The sequence below is a fragment of the Mus caroli genome, unplaced genomic scaffold (assembly GCF_978045245.1).
Source record: "Mus caroli unplaced genomic scaffold, Mus_caroli_1 scaffold_4, whole genome shotgun sequence".
Lineage (NCBI taxonomy): Eukaryota > Metazoa > Chordata > Mammalia > Rodentia > Muridae > Mus > Mus caroli.
The window spans coordinates 108,835,599-108,851,232 of NW_028227259.1; the positions used below are offsets into that span (position 1 = coordinate 108,835,599).

The window sequence follows — 15,634 nt, forward strand, 5'->3', positions numbered from 1 at the left end:
CTAAGAACATACCCTTGTAGCTGCTCGTATTCTTATGTTCATTTTGGTCCCCAAAAGTGCTCACAAAAGTGTCCATATGTAACATGCTGAGGGATACTCCAGGTTGATTCTGACTGGAAAGTAAAGATGCTAACTACCAATGTCTGGGCCGGGCAGGAAGAGGAGAGAGTTTTATGATTCACACAGGCTTGGGAGAAATAAGGAGGAAGAGGAGATTTGGCATGTGCTGGGGGAGGGTCAGGAGATACCACCTATGAGAAGGTGAGGAATAGAGAGCATAGCCACCATGTAGGAGACAGAGAATAGTGGCCCTGAAAGGGCTGCCTGACTATGTAAAGGACAGCAAAGTTGGAATATAGAGTTTTGGTAAGCAATAACTTACCAAGATCAAAGGGAAGATCAAAAGAAATGGATTGGCCATATAGGGGCCAGGAAATGGTCCTGCCATTGAGTTGTTTTAGGCATATGAGATATAACTGCTCTGTGTGTGTGTGTGTGTGTGTGTGTGTGTGTGTGTGTGTGTGTGTGTGTGAGTGTGTATTTCATTCAGGAAAGTAGAACATTGGGGCTGGCAGATAGTAACTCAGAGCAGCTGCTGCCATTGGGAACAATTTGTGTAGTTTAATTGGGAACAGCTGCAGTCCTTAACCTCTCCAGCATGTTTAAAATTAGAAAAAATAAGGCTGCCACTCATCCTGGACCTGACATGCTTCTTACTGTGATAATGAAAAATCATCAATTCATCACAACTACAAAAACAAAGATCAAATGAGCATGTTATTGTTACTGATTAAGAGATTGTTTTTTATTTTTCGGTATCCTGTTACTAAGGAAATAGTTGCAGTTTTAACTTCATGCTTTCAATGGTCAAACATCAATGTCCCTTGGAATCTTTAAAATGTAAGTTAAAAAATTATAAGAATGTAAACATAAGGCTTGGAAATAAGGGGCAAGTCGTTAATCCGACCACCTCTGGAGCAGAAGCAGGATGATCATAGACTTCAAAGTCAACCTGGTCTGCATCGTATTGAATTCCAGGACAGCCAGGGCTACATGGAGGAACCCAGTCTCAATAACAAAAAACAAAAATGAGAAAGAGGAGGAGGAGGAGGAGGAGGAGGAAGAAAAGGCAATGATTGATCTTTAATAAATAAAGTTTTATCTATGAAGATTGGGATGGCTGGATGTTTCCAGAATTGAAAGAGAAATTAGAAAGTTTATGAAAGTTGCAAGTGTCCAAGTAAGTTATTAAAGATATGTAAATGTTAAACCTTAGAGATGATAGACAGGAGCCGGGCATGGTGGCAAACGCCTTTAATCCCAGCACTTGGGAGGCAGAGACAGGCAGATTTCTGAATTCAATGCAAGACTGGTATACAGAGTAAGTTCCAGGACAGCGAGGGCTTTACAAAGAAACCCTGTCTCAAACAACCAAGAAAAAAAAAAAAAAACAACAAAAAAGATGATAGATAGGATATTTCAATTTGTAAGCCAAGGACCAATGCATTTATGTCAAGCCTCTACTTATGAAAGACTCCGAGAGGAGCCCCTCACTCAGGCCTCAGGACAATAGTGGATACCCAAGAACTCACTATAGACGGAGCTTGTTGCAAACCACATGAGGCTTTATTCGGGGAAAGCCAGAGCTCTGGGGATGACTCATACCCCACACAGGGGTAGAGGAGTTGACCTCAAGGGGAAAGAGGTCCCAGTTTTTATAGGCCCTCAGGTGGGAAAGGAGAAGGGGGAGAGTAGGGGATTTCCAGATCTAAACAATGTCCATTCACAAGAAATGGGTATGGGAGGGGTACAAGGAAATAGTCTAATGAAGGTGCAGCAATGGGCACACACCTGGTCAGAACACTGGCAGACACACAGGTTCGAGGAGTGGCCAGAGCATTGTGCACCTCTATTTTTCTAAATCAGTGAAGTATGTTCTGCTAACACTGACATCTATCTTGCCAATTTCAGGGCTTCTGTGTCCTTTTACATTCTGTCAGGATCTTTCACTTAAATCAACAGAGTTCCCATTAGCTTTGACCAATCATGGTAACAGTTATAAACACTTCCTTCTAAAGCTTTATGTGAGCTGTTTCAATTATTGAAGGAAGATGAAATATTGTAACTTGTGAGTTGTTTAGGAGCCAATGGCCCCTACCTGGGGCTGAGAACAAAGCAGAACAGGCCCCAGGCATGCCAGGGCAGGGCTGTTGTTAGGGCATTTCTAAGAACATCTTGATTGTAAAGATGAAAAGGTATGCAAGGACCAGCAGGGATATATTAACTGAGTCAACACCATCTGGCTGGAACCTCCCCTCAATCCTAGGACAAGCAGGGTTATCTTGTCTGAGTCAACACCATCTGGCCGGAACCTTCCCTCTATTACCCCTTGGCGCTGGGTAAAGTCATACATCAACTGGTTGTTATGTGAACAAAGATAACCCCAATCTTTCTGTTAATGTTTAAAAGAACCAATCCCGTACCTTTGTCAAAATTCCTCGTACCCCTAACCCTTTGCTTCTTTAAAAACCCAAAGCTTCTGAGTCCCGGGGTCGACTCCCCTGCCTCCTATGTGAGGTACCTGTCGGCCCAGAGCTCTGCCAATAAAGACTGGTGCGTCTTGCAGCAAGAAAGGATTCTTGTGTTTGTGGGTGCATCCTGTCCCTGGACTAGAGTAGGGGTCCCCATATTTGGGACCCTACATTATCACAGATACAAAACAAAGATCCATGCAAACAATCTAATTATTGTGTTTTAAACTATGTTAGATTAAACTACTCTAAAAACAAAACGCACCCAACATTCATTTTAAAATGTCTGAGCTTCATCTGCATGGTGCACAGAGTTTAAGTGACAACACTGGGAAAGCTATGGTATTTCTTTTTTTCTTTTTTTTTGTTTTTGTTTTTGTTTTTGAGACAGGGTTTTTCTGTATAGACCTGGCTGTCCTGGAACTCAGAAATCAGCCTGCCTTTGCCTCCTGAGTGCTGGGATTAAAGGCCTGTGTCACCATGCCCGGCTTGCTATCATATTTCTAACCAACCTTGAAATCTACAGCAAAGAGGATGTAATTTTCAGAGAGGACATGTAGTGTTTTGTGTTCCTAGATCAGTTAAGATGCAGGACAATGAGACCCCCTCTGGTAAATGGTCTGCTTTAGAGAGGCCATGGAGAGTATCCAGAGAATAAACTCTAACCATCCTACACTTTACAGGAATTCAACTGTGGACCTGTCTCTATGTATGGGTGATGTAATACATAGGTTATAATTGTGTGGGATTTTTTTCTGAGTACCTTATTGTCAACTTGACACAAGCTACAGTCACTTCAGATTTCGTATAGGAGCAGACAGGAATTCACTGTCTCCTGACTGAATGAACTTCTTATCCTCCTCTGGTCCCAGGTCTAGGATTCATTGCTTCTGTTCTTGTACATGAGTGTCTACTGAGGAAGCAAATTACTGACAAAACATTTATCTCCTTGAAACATATGTGTCATTAGGAAGCCCGGGTTTTCTTCTACAGGAGTAGCAATATTTGATGGATACTTTTCCCCTTTGTAGAGAGCAGCATTTTACATTGAGAAAGGAACAACATTATTGTGTCTACATAGTTGGATCACAGGGTTGATCTGAGAACTTGCCAAGCTTATTAAGACTACTTCCAGTATGCTTTTGAGTAGATGTTGCAGCTAACCCCATTTGTATTGTTTTTGAAATAAACTAAAATAACAGATTTAAGACAATTGATGGATGGCATGATGTATAACAAAATTGTAGTCATACTAGGACTACTGTCAATTAAATAACAGGAATTGTTTAATAATGTGTTTTAACTATGTGTTTGTAAATGGAAGCAACAGTAAATATCCTGAATTAACTTTGACATTACCTCGGAGTGCGTTGTCTTACAGATGTGCAGGTGAAGAAGTCTTGGAGACACAGGGTTTCCATCTCTCATCATGAGGCTCAATGTCTCATCATGGGGTTTGTGAGAGAAGTACCTGTCTTTAGCTTGTATAATGATTATCCTCTTAACAATTAATTATGTACAATTTCTACCTCTTTAGAAAAGGGTTCGTTTTTTAGATCACCATTTTTGATGTTTTCATATTTAAATTTCTGATTTGTTTGAATTATCCTGACAAGATACAGAAAACACCTTTTTCTTTTTCTTCATTTTGTATTTTATTTTGTATTTTAAATCCAGCAAATAAACCTGCAACTGACATGTACAATCGTGGAAATTGTCTAAAATTATTTAAAGAATAGTGATTCCTGTGAGACGATGCCGGGGCCTAGCAAACACAGGAGTGGATGTTCACAGTCAGCTATTGGATGTATCACAGGGCTCCCAATGGAGAAGCTAGAGAAAGTACCCAAGGAGCTAAAGGGATCTGCAACCCTATTGTTGGAACAACATGATGTACTAACCAGAACCCTGGAGCTCTTGTCTCTAGCTGCATATGTATCGAAAGATGGCCTAGTCGGCCATCAATGGAAAGAGAGGCCCATTGGACTTGCAAACTTTATATGCCCCAATATAGGGGAATGCCAGGGCCAAAAGAATGGGAATGGGTGGGTAGGGAAGTGGGGGGCGCTATGGGGGACTTTTGGGATAGTATTGGAAATGTAATTGAGGAAAATATGTAATAAAAAAAAAAAAAAAAAAAAAAAAGAATGGGTCCCATAGGCTCATATACTCAAAGGCTTGGTCACCGGGAAGTGGCACTGTTTGAAAGGATTAGGAGGTGTGGCTTGTCGGAGGAAGTGTCACTGGGGTGGGTTTTGGGTTTTCTAAGGCCCAAGCCAAGCGCAGAATCTCTCTTCCTGCTGCCTACAGCTCCAAATGTAAACTCTGAGATACTTCCCCAGCACCATGTCTGCCTACTGTCATTCTCTCTGCCATGATGTTAATGGACTAAACTTCTGAAACTATAAGCAACCCCCAATTAAATGCTTGCTTTTATAAAAAAAAAAAAAAAAAATAGTGATTCCACAGTATCTTCTGAGCATTTATATTAATACTCACATATGCTTTCTTGGTACCAATGAGCATGGGTGGAGGGAATTAAAGGAGCTTGCAGCAGTGTTTAGAGAACTTGCACTGTCTTTCTTGTCTGCTCCAGAAGTCTGTGTCCTTGACTCTCTGTCACCTCATGTCCAACCCACAATGGCAGGAAAGGTCATCCAGGAGTTCCAGGGGCCAGGAAATAATGGTAGTGTCTTTGGATATGTCTTTTGAAATGGCCTTTAGCTGTTTGTTTTCTCCTTTCAATTTTTCCTGTTTTAATGATGGTTTTACTGCTGTGAACAGATATCATGACAAATGCACTCTCATAAGAACAACATTTAATTGGGGCTCGATACAATTCAGAGGTTCACTCCATTATCATCAATGCTTGTGCATGACAAAGGCATAGGAGCTGGGAATTCTACATCTTGTTACAAGGGCTGTCAGGAGAAGACTGGCTTCCAGGCAGCTAGGACAAGGATCTTAAAGCACTGTCATTCATGGAACAGAAAAACTTCATGTCATCCTCATATAATAAAGAGTTTCACCATGGGAAGGCAGAAAGAAATTAACAGAGGCCTTGAAATACATTTATGGTGGATTGAGACCCAAAAAGAATAGATTTGCGTTTGTAAAAAGGCTTTAGAATTTACTCTTTTTTTTGTTTTTTGTTTTTCGAGACAGGGTTTCTCTGTGTAGCCCTGGCTGTCCTGGAGCTCACTTTGTAGACCAGGCTGGCCTTTGGCCTTGAACTCAGAAATCCCCCTGCCTCTGCCTCCCGAGTGCTGGGATTAAAGGCGTGCGCCACCACGCCCGGCTTTTTAGAATTTACTCTTTACCAGGCTAAAATATTTTCAATACAATATGGTTACATAATTAAAAATCATATCACACAGATATGTGCCCCAAGGGCCCTGACTCAGTTCTTGGCTCTTCTGGTCACCCAGCTGTGTCTGGATGACCAAGAGTCAGAACCTCACCCCCATCCTCCAGCCCAGGCCCGGGACCTGTCACAGCCCAGGAACTCCCAAACCAGCTCTGGCCTGCCCCTCATCATGGTCTGCATTTCCCGTCCCTGAGCAGAGTCTTGGCTTCCCCTGAAGCCCAGCACCAGCCACGCTGCAGAAAGGAAAAACCACTCATATATTCCTCCGTTCAGAGCCCAAAGAGGCTGAAACCAGCGGAAGTGAACACATGAACTGACAGATTCACTGACCAATCAGAGCCTCCATACATGCCTGCCAGTCAGAATAGGAGGAGGGTTCTTCCGGAAATCACGTGGCGGGTTCCAGGCTTTTGTGAGAGTTTAAGTGAATTGGTGTGTTTTGCTCTGACCTCAACTGCTGAGTACTGAGGGAAGGCTAAGCAAGCTCTAAAGTTGCAACATGGCCAGCATATGCTCACTGCCCACAAAGGTAAGGAGCAGGAGCCGCTGTGGTGGGTCCTACTCAGGGCTGGGCGGGAAGCAGCAGCTTGATGCAGCCACGTGTGAGGTCCCTTGGTGTTAGCCATTCCTGGACCCAGCTGGGGCAACTGAATAACTTCCCCATTTCGGCTGAATCTGCACAAAGCATTTGGAGCAGGGGCTTGTTTATAGAAACATTCTTAAGAGGATGCCAGTGGCAGGCAGGCTTGGTTCCTCTAGTAGAGTCTACAAGCTCTTCTCCTCTATCTATCATTTTTTGTTGTGATTCATTTGGGGTTAATTTTGTCTACTTGTAAAAGGCATCCCATCTGTTGGGTGACCGAGAGCACGTTCTTTCAATATGTCTCTGTTTTTAAGGAACCAAAAAAAAAAAAAAAAAAAAAAAATCGATCCGTTAAGTTTTGTATAGCTGCACATTTATTTAGCCTTTTTGAAAAATGTTTCTGAGACAGGCTATTTTATAACAGGGATGCCAGTCCTATGCTCCCCAGGGCAATGACCCTGCTTTCCTTTTTATTAGACTTTCTAAGTTCGAATGTTAAATGTATGTACAAGAGCGTTTTTAAAATTACTCATTCAAGTTCTGTAATTAACTGTTCTTTGCAGTGAAAGGTAAAGTGGGTTCCAGTGGAGCATGTGTTCTGCCTTCAGACTAGAACAGGAGGAATGGTTTACTGTGTACACAGTAGGGTGAAACAATGTAGACAAGAGCTAGCTCACAGACTAATTTTTAAGGGAGTCATCTGCAGGGGTCATCATTCTGAGGCAAAGTGAGTGATTGTTTTAAATTCCTCAGCATTTATTAATTCATGCATGTTTATAGAAATTGTACAGATTGGTGGGTATACAAGTTGGGGAGGTTCTGTGGGATCAAATATGTTGATGTAATTATGTCAGCTGAGAAGCTGTGTGTGTGTCAGGTTATAGATCAGCAGCTAATATTACACATAAGGACAAGAACCTACATCATCTTATTGATGGCATTTCCTCAGCTGGGAATGGCCTGCTCTTCTTAAAAGTCACTATTTTTATTCATCTGTCCCTGTTCTGTTACTACCAGCCACAATGCATGTTTCATGGAAATTAACTCCAGGGTTCTAAAGTAACTTTGAGTTTCAGAGGTTTTTGATGTGTTCATGGTCTTTGGCAGAAAGCAGACATTAAACTGCTCTTCCAAGTTGTTTTCTTTGTGGGTTTTAGAGGGCATGGATTTTCCTGAAGTCATAAAGAGGCATGAGAGACTGCAGAGCCATAGCCACCCTTCTAATAGTTTCAATGCAGAGAGATCTACAGAGCATGGGGCCTCACTGTTTGGAAGATGAATAGTAGATTGACAGTGAGAAATATAACACTTAAAGTCACTTTGGTGGTTGGTGGTGGTGTTGTTGGAGTTTGTGAGGTTTTTTTTGTTTTTTTGTTTTTGTTTTTTTAGTTTCAATGCACAGGTGCTCATAGGTAACATTGTTCAAGTTCACATTTAAGGGACTATACCCTTATAAAGGATCCCTATAATCAGTGCCCTACTGAGTATAAAACATAAAACAGCACAGAATGACAGCTTAAGCAATGTCCTGCTGACTCTTTCTCCCATCTGATTTTAATCTTTTATAACACTGTTATTTCTCAGATGGATGTGAGAGCTTCAGCTGACTTGTCTACATTACAGGTTGAAATTGAAAATTCGGGGGAGAAAGCACAGAATGTAGCATCAGCTTTCACGTTCAAAATGTTTTTATAATGTTCTTCTGCTTGGTATTTAGGGAAGAAAAAGTGAGTGTCAAGCTTTTTACACCAGAGTTGCCAGGTTATTGAGAAGCAAATAGGTCACATAGCAGACTGGAAGAATCCAGAAAGTTGTTCTATTTGGATGCAAAGAGAACTTTCTGCCCGGGAGTCACAGTGGATCAAAAAGTAAAAATGAGGTTAAGATATAGACTGAATTGATTTTGTTTGAATTTAAATAACATCAATAAATTATCATTGAACAGAAGTGCAATAATTTAGAAAAGTGACCCATTTCAATTCTTCTGAGTAAATAAAGAGCCTTAGGTGGCCACACATTTTTGCTCTGGAGAATATGTTTTTAAATATTTAAGAGGTTTTTAAAAAAGATTTTATTTGTTTATTTATTTATTTATTTTAGTTCATATATTTTTATGTATACAGTGTATTGCCTGCATGTATGTATGCAAGCCAGGAGAGGGTACCTGATCTCATTATACATGACTGTGATCTATCCTATGGTTGCAGGACTTTTGGAAGAGCAGCCAGTTCTCTTCACCTCTGAGTCATGTCTCCAGCCCAAGATTTAAGATTTTTGCCCAGGAGTGACTGTTAAGTGTAATATATAATTGTAATATCATTACCCTATCATATTATGTGTGCATTTTTTATATTTTGAATAGTTAATCAAACATAATTTTTCAGATTTACAAGCAAGAGAAGTTGTTTAGAAATAAATGTGTAATTATTCTTCTAATTCCACAATCCAACCTGATGAAAGACAATACAAGACAGTGTCCTGAGTCACACACAGGCTTGGCATGAACGCTTCTGTGATGGTCATCCTCTTCAGAAAGAGCATGAGAAATGTATCTGTCAAAAATCATGCTTTCCTAGTCTTCATCATTTTGATTTTCTTTCTTCATTGTTTCTCTGCTTTGCATTTTCCTTTCTTTTTACTTTTTTTTTTCTTTTGTTGTTGTTGTTGTTTTTCAAGACATTGTTTCTCTGTGTAGCCCTGGCTGTCCTGGAACTCCCTTTGTAGACCAGGGTGGCCTCGAACTCAGAAATCTGCCTGCCTCTGCCTCCTTAGTGCTGGGATTAAAGGAGTATGCTACTATGCCCCGCTATCCCCATTGATTCTTGAGACCTTGTCTTCCACCAGGTCTCTGTCTCTTTTTGGAAATGCCTGCCACCTCTTCACCCCCATCAGTTGCAGATTTCTTTTTTGTTTTTGTTTTCTTTTTGAGACAGGGTTTTTTTGTATAGCCCTGGCTGTCCTGGAGCTCACTTTGTAGACCAGGCTGGCCTCTAACTCAGAAATCCGACTGCTTCTGCCTCGCAAGTGCTGGGATTAAAGGTGTGTGCCACCATACCTGGCTCAGTTGCTGATTTCTATTCATATTCATGGCCATCTAGTCACCTCTCCTGTCTTTCCCCAAAACTGATCCTGTACAGACTGTTCCCTTTCCATCCTCTGCCAGTCCAATGCCCCTCCCTCCATCTGGCTTTTATTACTTATATTCCCCCCTCTGAGTGAGATTCAAATATCCTCCTTACTTGGGCCTGCTTTCTTGCTTATTAACTTTTGGTTCTGTGTGGTATAGTTTGGTAAGTATATTTTTTGGCTAATATTTACGTGTAAATGAGAACATATCAAGAAGGTCAATTTGATACTGCATTCCCTTGGTAAGGATGCTGTTCTCAAGTTTCCTCCATTTGATAGCAAATCTCATGGTATCTTTTTTTTCCCCATAGCTGAATAGAACTATATGGTGTAGATGTACATTACTTTTTTCCATTCCTTAGTTAGGGACATCTAGGTTATTCGATTTTCTTGCTCTTATGATTAAAGTAGCTATGAACATAGTTCCTCAAGGGTCTTTGTGGAATGTTGGAGCATCGTTTGGGTATATACCAAGGAGTGGTATTGCTAGGTCTTGAGGTAGTACTCTTTTCAGTTTTCTGAAAAAGTGGGAAATTGATTGATTCTTGAACTTTTATGTTTATATCCTTTCTTACACTAAAGATGTCATTAAAGAATATTTAATGTTATTCATACCTGAGGATCCTAAATCTAATGTTGGATACTACAATGTTTAAAAATATTATATTAATTAATGTTTATTAATTATTCAAAACTATTAATGTTTCAAAACATATAATATTTTGTGGGAATTAATCACAGTAGAAGAGCATAAAATTTTAAAAATGAATCGTTAAAAAATATTTTCAAAAGCCTTTATATGATTCCTCCTGACTTACTGGGTATTTACAATACATTATATATCCCTGTATACTATGTAACAATCACTTTACTTACAAAAGATTATCAGTGTTTCTAGGACAGATATTATTTTATCAGTTAGTATATTTTAAAAATTTCGCTAGGCGTGGTGACACACACTTTTAATCCCAGTACTCCAGAGGCAGAGACACGCGGAACTCTGAGTTCGAGACCAGCCTGGTCTACAGAGTGAGTTCCAGGACAGCCAGGGCTACACAGAGAAACCCTGTCATGTAAAACTAAAAATAAATAAATAAATAAATAAATGAAAATGAAGAAAGGAAAAACTCATTGAAGTTAAACATTAAGAAAATGCTAATTTCAAGAACAGTAAGAAATATCAATGATACTTTTATGATGTTTATAAGAATGATTTTAATATTTTCAACTCTTAATACTCAACAAACAGAATAGTTATTTTAAGGTATATTTCATTGTTATGTTTCCTTTTTCATTTCTTATTTTATTAATTTGGATACCGTCTCTGTGCCCTCTGGTTAATTTGGCTAAGAGTTTCTCTATCTTGTTGATTTTCTCAAAGAACCAGCTCCTGGTTCGGTTGATTAATTATATAGTTCTTTTTGTTCTGTTTGGTTGATTTCAGAACTGAGTTTGATTATTTCCTGCAGGCTACTCCTCTTGGGTGCATTTGCTTCTTTTTGTTCTAAAACTTTCAGGTGTGCTGACAAGCTGCTTGTATAAGCTCTCTCCAGTTTCTTTATGGAGGCACTTAGAGCTATGAATTTTCCTCTTAGCACTGCTTTCATTGTTTCCCATCAGTTTTGGTATGATGTGTCTTCATTCTCATAAAATTCTCAAAAGCCTTTATTTTTTCATTATTTCTTCCTTGACTAAGTAATCATTGAGTAGAGTTGTTAAGCTTCCATGTGCATGTGTGCTTTCCTTTGCTTTTGTTGGTATTTAAGACCAGCCTTAGTCAGTGGTGATCTGATGCGGTGCATGAGATGATTTCAGTCTTCTTGTATCTGTTGAGCCTGTTTTGTGACCGATTATATGGTCAGTTTTGGAGAAGGTACTGTGAGGTGCTGAGGCGAAGGTGTATTCTTGGCCTTTAGGATGAAATGTTTGTTTCATAACTTCTGTTATTTTCACTGTGTCTCTGTTTAGTTTCTGTTTCCGTGATCTGTCCATTGTTGAGACCAGATTGTTGAAGTCTCCCACTATTATTATGTGAGGTGCAATATGCACTTTGAGGTTTAGTTAAGTTTGTATTATGAAAGTAGTTGCCCTTGCATTTGGAGCATACATGTTCAGAATTGAGAGTTCCATGCTTTTTGTAGTTTGCAATATTCATACAGAATCTATGATATCTCCTTAGCATTGTTTATCTGTTTGATTGTCACTTTATATCTGTTAATTTGTACTCTTCTTGCAAATGTATGTCCCATTCAATAGGTAAGGAAATGCGAGATGTGAACCTCATAATTCAGTTTCTGTCTGAAATGACATTGTGATTACATGATACCTTCTGTGTTAGGATGGAGGAAAAGGGAGAATAATTTGAATACATTGTCAATGAAATATATGTCCAATAAGTGAGCACCATGCTTTCTACTATAATCATGTTGTATGGGATGTTTTAGAATGCAGTGACATATGAGGATGTGCATGTGAACTTTACTCGGGAAGAATGGGCTTTGCTGGATCCTTCCCAGAAGAGTCTCTACAAGGATGTGATGCTGGAGACCTACAGGAACCTCAGAGCTATAGGTAAGACTGTTCATGTGGTTTTCCTTTATAACTTTGAGGGAAACTGTTTCCTTTGGTTTGAATGTCTGTTTGTCTTTTTGCTTGCTTCTTTTGTTGTTGATGATGCTCTTCTATAATTTAAATTGCGAAGGAAGAATGAGTTGAACGAATCAGACATGGTTCTAAGGTTCACTGAAGATAGTACGTTAAACTTTGCGTCAATTCCAATAATAATGTCATACATTTTCTGGTACTATGTTTTAGGCAATTATTGGGATGACCACAGTAATGAAGAAAATTCTCAAACTTCTAGAAGAAGTGGAAGGTAATTTTTATTTACATGCTGATCCAAATGTGCCTCAGAAGAAATCTTCATGGGTTCTTGAAATATTAGTTCAAGGCAACAGTGTATGTAAATAAGCATAGCTTTAAAGATACTGAGTATTAAATTCTCACAAATGCATTTACCTCTATATCAGGTACTCTATTTCAGTTGGCAGGGCATTCTTCAGTATAGAATACAGCCTTAACAGATAGAACTATTTCAAACACAGCCCCATTGGCACTAAAATGCAGACCTGCCACTTGGTTTACTCTTATACTTCTTAGATATTGCAAAAAAGTACACACTTTGATCGTATGATGTGTATATATCCAAAAACTTCTCATAAATGGTTCACAGTAACACATATGTAACTCATGTACTTGTAGAAAGGTGCTTAAGTTTTGTGATAGTGGAAATTTATAAGGCTTGAGAAATTTAAATAGAAAGCTTAATAGAAATACCTCACATGTCTCTGGAGAATAAAAATTCAAAATTTGTGAGTGTAATGTTTTTACATTTTATTTGTTTTTGTACATTTCATAGGTATATTATGAGGCACATCTCTGTCTATCTGTCTCTATCTTATATAAAGGATTCAGGCCCCTTTTACTAAAGATATTGACAGAAACACTGAGTGCTTTTCTCCAAGGACATTTAGAAAATATGTTGTTATAACCCCTTAGAGTATATTTGTTGAACTAGATAGGATTTTACAGTTAATTGATATTCCAACTTCATTGGGAGTAAATCAATAAACTCACACTACGAAAAAATTCTTAGGAGTATTAGTAATGTTGAAATTTTCCGTTTTTTACTGGTTCACTGTCCAAATATAATATGGCTTAATCTACAGGAAAATTTATGAATGCAGTCATTGTTGTAAAGCTCTGAGTGCTTGCTTTTGTTTTTGTTAAATATGTGAAAAAGCCCATATAAGAAAAGATTGCCATGAATGTGAGCCGTGATATAAATGCTTTTACAATCACAGTTATCTTCAAATATTTAATGGAACCCATAATGAAAGAAAACACCATGCATACAAACAAAGTGATGAATCCTTATTATATCTGATTTCTATTTCCATTTAGAAAACACTGTAAATTTATTCATACATATAAAAAGATTCATTACTATAATACATGGTGTAAACCTTTCTAAAACGCCAATTGCATCTACAGGTATAAAAGAATTTATAATGTTCAGAAAATTTCTGAATATATGCAAAATGCTAACGATTTTGTATGTCATAGGCATCTTCAAACGGAAGACAGAACTCACACTGGAGAGAAAAGCTATGAAAGTGTGCAATGTAATGAAGTGCTTTCAAGTCACAATCATCCTCAGATATACAAAGGAATGCTTAGTAGAGCCTTTGTACCTTATACTGGTGTTCAAATGCGTAGAAGAACACAAATCCAGGATAAACCCTGTGACTGTAATATACTTGGTAAAGCCTGTGCATGCAATAGCCATCTGCAAAGCCATAAAAGAACACATACTAGAGGGAAGCCCTACAAATGTGACCACTGTGGTAAAGCCTTTGCATATCATGGTGATCTTCAAAGGCATGAAAGGACACATACTGGAGAGAAGCCCTATGACTGTAAGCAATGTGGTAAAGCCTTTGCTCGTCACTGCCATCTTCAAAGTCATGAAAGGACACATACTGGAGAGAAGCCCTATGAATGTAACCATTGTGGTAAAGCCTTTACTTATCACAGCCATCTTCAAAGGCATGAAAGTATACATACTGGAGAGAAGCCCTATGAATGTAAACAATGTGATAAAACCTTTGCTTGTCATAGTGATCTTCAAAGGCATGAAAAGACACATACTGGAGAGAAGCCCTATGAATGTAAACAATGTGGTAAAGCCTTTTTACGATTCAGTGATCTTTCGAGTCATAAAAGAACACATACTGGAGAGAAGCCCTATGAATGTGACCAATGTGGTAAAGCCTTTTCATGGAAGAATTGTCTTCAGATTCATAAAATAACACATACTAGAGAGAAGCCCTTTGAGTGTAGCCAATGTGGTAAAGCCTTTGCTTGTCATAGCCATCTTCAAAGGCATAAAAGAACACATACTGGAGAGAAGCCCTATAAATGTAACCACTGTGGTAAAGTCTTTGCATATCACAGTAATCTTAAGGTTCATAGAAGAACACATACTGGAGAGAAGCCCTATGAATGTAACCACTGTGGTAAAGCCTTTTATTGTCTCAGTAATCTTCAAAATCATAAAAGAACACACAGTAGAGAGAAGCCCTATGAATGTAACCACTGTGGTAAAGCCTTTACTCGTCACAGCCATCTTCAAAGTCATGAAAGGACACATACTGGAGAGAAGCCCTATTTATGTAACCAATGTGGTAAAACCTTTGCTTGTCATAGTGATCTTCAAAGGCATGAAAAGACACATACTGGAGAGAAGCCCTACGAATGTAACCAATGTGGTAAAGCCTTTTCACAATACAGTAGTCTTTTGAGACATAAAAGAATGCATACTGGATAGAAGCCCTATGAATGTAACCAGTGTAGTAAAGCCTTTTTCCAGAAGAGTTTTCTTCAGAGTCATAAAAGAACACATAGTGGAGAGAAGCTCTATGAATTTAACCATTGTTGTAAAGCCTTTGCTCAACACAGCCATCCTCAAAGCCATAAACGGACACATACTGGAGAGAAACACTATTCATGTAACCAATGTGTTAAAGTGTTTTCACATAACAGTAATCTTCAGAGTTACTAAAGAACACATTATTTGACAGAAGTCCCATGGATGTTAACAACGTGGTAAAGCCTTTGCACATGTGTCTTCAAGGGCATTAAAAACCTAGATTGCAGTGACCTCTTATGAATGTAGTCAACTCCATTAAGACTTTGCATATCAGAGTCTCCTCCTTTTGTATGAAACAGATCATTCAGCAGAGAGATTTTGTGTGTGTGTGTAGGCGTGTAACTCTTTTATCTACTTGTCCCATGCTTTTTCTCTAGTTAATTACCTTGCCTATCTTTTATATGAGGAATTGTGCGTTTGTTATTGTCATATGTGATGTCTTATTTAGTTGATATCCACAACAGACTGCCCTGCTTCTTTTCGAAGAGGATGGGCAAGGAGTGGATCTTGGGATCATGGTAGGTTGGGAAAGTCAG

General features: G+C 38.9%; 1 pseudogene across 1 annotated transcript; it reads left to right on the forward strand.

Moving 5' to 3' along the window:
* The first annotated feature begins 6,397 nt into the window (after positions 1 to 6,397).
* On the forward strand, positions 6,398 to 15,310 carry LOC147005308 (uncharacterized; annotated as a pseudogene). The gene is made up of 4 exons (XR_015046875.1): positions 6,398 to 6,427; positions 12,052 to 12,178; positions 12,422 to 12,482; positions 13,733 to 15,310. The product of XR_015046875.1 is annotated as an uncharacterized LOC147005308 (transcript).
* Positions 15,311 to 15,634: the final 324 nt, after the last annotated feature.